This window comes from Pristiophorus japonicus, unplaced genomic scaffold (genome assembly GCF_044704955.1).
Source record: "Pristiophorus japonicus isolate sPriJap1 unplaced genomic scaffold, sPriJap1.hap1 HAP1_SCAFFOLD_66, whole genome shotgun sequence".
NCBI classification, from domain to species: Eukaryota; Metazoa; Chordata; class Chondrichthyes; family Pristiophoridae; genus Pristiophorus; species Pristiophorus japonicus.
Genome location: NW_027254572.1, coordinates 2,094,024 through 2,098,464, shown reverse-complemented (window position 1 = coordinate 2,098,464; position 4,441 = coordinate 2,094,024). Strand labels below are relative to the sequence as shown.

Genomic DNA, 4,441 nt, shown 5'->3' with positions numbered 1-4,441 from the left:
TTTTCATCTTTCAAGACCTAACTGCACATTTTCGAGAACTAATTCCCTTGTTTCTGGCGCTAATTCCCTTGTTTCTGCGCGACTTCCCCTGTTACTGCAGCTCCTTGTTGCTCTCTTTCTGTGACTCCTAATGTCCGTGTTCCTGGAGGGAATTCCTCTGTTCTGTAGCTAATTCCGCTGTTTCTGAACATATTATCTATGCTTGCAGAACAAATTCGATAGTTTTTGGAAGTCCTTGTTCCCCACTTTCTGCAGATTCTGAGTTGCTTGCGCAGCTCCAAATTGTCCTTTTTCTGGAGCTCCAAATTGCACTGATGATGAAGCACCTTATTGTCCTATTTAAGTGACTATTAATTATATATATATATATATATGTATCTTGGAAATGTCCTGCTTATGGTGCGCTTTCATAAATCCCCTACTGCAGGGACAGCTAAGTCGCCTCTTTCGAGAGCTAATTCTGCTCTTTCTAAACACAATTACCCTGTTTCTGAAGATAATTCCAGTATTCCTGGAACTCCTAATGCCCCTCTCTGCAGCTCCTACTTCCACTGTTTCTGGAACTAATTCCCCTGTCTCTAGAGCTCATGTGACCATTGCTGTGACCATGTAAGCAGTGAAATATATTGAAGAGCAAGGGTCTGGTTATTGAGAAAGAGCAAACAAAATATACATTGTGGAAGAATAACATCGAAAATAAATGTGACCCCAACAACCAGAAAGAAGATTAAATGCTGAGTCCTTTTAGCAAAAAACTCCTTTCCCAAACATTTCTCTGACCGAAACTTCACAAAACAAAAATTATGCATTTAAAGTCATTACACCCGAATCTTCGCGCACCCGAATCTTCTCAATCAGATGCCGCTAGTTGTGCCGAATGAATGCATGTCCCTTTGCAATATTCAGCTTCGAGGCACACTACTAAATGTGCCACTAAGTTATTGAATAACAGAATAATGGAATGGTTACAGCACGGAAGAAGGCCATTCAGCCCATCGAGCCCATGCCTACTCTCAAGAAGTCCCACATCCGCGTCATTTACCAGCAGCTGTGCATTTCTTTCCTTCAGATACTGATCCAACTCCCTTTGGAAAGATAAGATTGAGTCTGCCTCCGCCGCCTTTAAAGCAGTGTATTCCAGATTCTAACCATTTGCTGCGAGATGGCCACCTCCTGGTCCTATGTATAAAGTCCGAGAAAAACGGGATCAATTCCTACCACACTCACAACCTTGCTAAATATAGCAACTTCATTCTGTTCGCGCAATGCAAGCTCCTGATGTGCAGGGCAGCTGTTGAGGTTAAAGCTCTGTTTAGGTTCCCGACATTTATTCTGTCGCAGCGTTTCCGTACTGTAGTGGTTATCAAGTTTGCCTTGCACGCAAAAAGTCCCCGGTTCGAAACCGGGCGGAAGCATTTCGCAAACCTGTTCAATTATTGATTAGAAAAAATTGAATAATTCATATTCATGGTTCAATATTAACAGAGTGCAGTGCCTCACGACGATGTTGCATTTGCTGATTTTGTGTACCGTTCTGTACAAACTCAAACTCAACACAGTGTCTCTCAGTCCCTCTCGTTTCCAGCCCTGAAGGGGATAAACACATCTGAAAGCTGCACATTCCATTCACTCAGTTGAGCTGTGGGAGACTATTAAAGGATCCTGCCTCGCTTCACAACAGAAAATCGAAGCCACAAAGAAACCAAGAGACTAAACGCTCTTCCCCAGCTCCAGATTTACTGAGGGCGGGACAAGCCCCAACATTCCAGTCACGCGAAGTCCAGAACCAGGGGACATCATCGAAGGATAAGGATTAGAACTGAGATTATGGAGAAACATCTTCATTAAGAGAGTTGTTAACCTGTGGAATTCCCTACCGCAAAGAGTTGTTGCGGCCACTTCATTGGATATATTCAACGGGGAGTTAGATATGGCCCTTATGGCTAAAGGGATAAAGTTGTACGGAGAGAAAGCAGGAAAGGGGTACTGAGGTGAATGATCAGCCATGATCTTATTGAATGGTGGTGCAGGAAGAAAGGGCCGAATGGCCTATTCCTGCACCTATTTTCTTTGTTTCTATTTTTCTATCCAGATGATAAATAGCATTCATGTATAAGCTGACAGAAATCAATAAGCTGCTGTCTGTCGCTCTTTGAGGAAAAAGGGAGCCAGCTGATATATCACTACGGCCATGCCAGTCTGAAAAAGTCTATTCTCGGAGACGAGACAGACTAACACCTGGTAAGTATTTGGAAGTGAGACGGACTGTGAATACGACGTGCTGTAGACTGTTGCTTCCACCATCGGCTGCTCACAACATTCACACGGGCTTCAACCAATCAGCAAACAGTTAGCATCTCCCCCCTTCATTCAATTTCTCTCTCACTCTCTACTTATTTTTCCAAATCTTTGCTGTTCATTCTCCTGCTGCCTCAATAAAACGGAGATATTGTGCTATAAATATCACATCGTAGCTTATTTGTGTCACAAAGTAGGAACAGGTCTGATATGTACTTGGATAGAAGTCTTAATACCAGGTGTACTCGGCTTTTCCAATTAATGGAGGTTGTCGCTGCCTTCTTTCAGCACTCCATTTGGAGTTCATTCCTACGCTTTCAACAACTCTCCCTCTAGCTCTCCCTCTCGCCCCTCTCTCTCTCTCTCTCTCTCTCTCTCTCTCTCTCTCTCTCTCTCTCTCTCTCTCTCTCTCTCTCTCCAATGGACTCAGACCTGATTTGTAATTGCAATGGAGACTCGGGCTTATATTTTTTCTGTGTTAGCCAGTGATGGCGCGAAGATAGACAGAAAAGAAGGAGGAAACAGGTAAAAGGAAACGTAAGAAGTACAAATGCTTCCGAGCTGTTCGGTAGCATTCAAGTATGGCCTGACAGAAAGCAATAAGCTGCTGTCTGTCGCTCTATCTGTAAAGAGAGAGCCAGCTGTTAGATATCTACGGCTATACCAGTCTGCAAAAGTCTGCTTTCACATGCGAAGCAGAGTAAGGCCTGGTTAGTACTTGGAATGGAGACCGACAGGGAATACCAGGTGCTGTAGACTTTTGGTGCCACCACAGGCTACTCGCAGCATTCACACTGCCGTCAAACTATCAACAAGCTGTTCGGTGCTCCCTTCTGCATTCAATTTCTCATTCACCCTCTTGCCTTATTTTTCCAAATCTTTGCTGCTCATTCTCCTGCTTCCATAGAAAGTCAAGGGGGTCCACACACAACTGAACAAAAAAGACAGCAACAAAACAAACGAGCAAAACAACGCACGCACACCTGTATGTCCTTGTCATCCACAACATTTTCGATCAAACTCAGACATTGCGCTAAAACTACTACACCGTAGCACATTTCTGCACCAAAGTAGGGACAGGTCTATTTAGTATTTGGATAGGATTCACAATGCCAGGCGTACTAAGCTTTTCCTATTAGTCAAGATTGCTGCTGCCTTCATTCAGCACTCCATTTGCTGTTTTTTCCAACGCTTTTTATGCAAATCTCACTCTCTCTCTCTCTCTCTAATAGCCACTGGCCTGATTGTACTGAGCAAAGCAGGCCCGGGTTTAACTTTGTGTGTGTGTTAGCGAGAGATGGCGCGAAGAGAGATTGAAAGCAAGGCGGGAAGGCAGGTAAAAGGAAATGTAAGAAGAGGAAATGCTTCCGAGTTGATAAACAGCATTCATGGATGAGCTGACTAAAATAAATAAGCAGCTGCCTGTCGCTCTTTGAGTAAAGAGAGAGCCAGATGTTATATCGCTCCGGCCATGCCAATCTGAAAATGTCTGATCTCGGATACGAAGTAGCGTAAGGTCTGGTTAGTACTTGGACGGGAGACCGACTGCAAATACCAGGTGCTGTAGACTGTTACTGTCATCACAGGCTGCTGGCAACATTCACACTGCCATCAAACAATCAACAATTTGTTCACTTCTCCCTCCAGTATTCAATTTCTCTCCTACCACCTCCCTTTATTTTTCCAAATCATTGCTGCTCATTCTCCTGCTGCCATCGAAAGTCAAGGGGGTCCACACACAATTAAACCAGAAACACAGCAACAAAATAAACGTGCAAAAAAACACACCCAAACCTATAAATCCTTCGCACGCAAAGCATCCTTGACCAAACCGGCCGCTACTGTCACTGACCGAAGGGTCCCCGTATCGGGCTCTTCTAGCACTGTCCGTACCGGTCGCTACTATCCCGGGCCAAAGCAGTCTGCAACGGATTCGGGGAACGCATAGCCGGCCGAAGGGCCTCCGCGACGACATGCCAACAGGATCCGAGGAAGTGGAACCGGCTGAAGGGACTCCGAGGCCGCCGCTCAATCCACCGAAGTGAATCCGAGGCCGGCGCTGACTCGACGGAAGGGACCGAAGAGGTGGCGTCGTCTTACACGCCCAACCAACCTTTATTAATGTTTAAACGTTTACCCAACT

At 45.0% G+C, this 4,441-nt stretch overlaps 1 non-coding gene across 1 annotated transcript; it reads left to right on the top strand.

Moving 5' to 3' along the window:
• The first annotated feature begins 1,342 nt into the window (after window positions 1–1,342).
• Window positions 1,343–1,415, top strand: trnaa-ugc (transfer RNA alanine (anticodon UGC)). Its single transcript has one exon. It is a non-coding gene; the product is annotated as a tRNA-Ala (tRNA).
• Window positions 1,416–4,441: the final 3,026 nt, after the last annotated feature.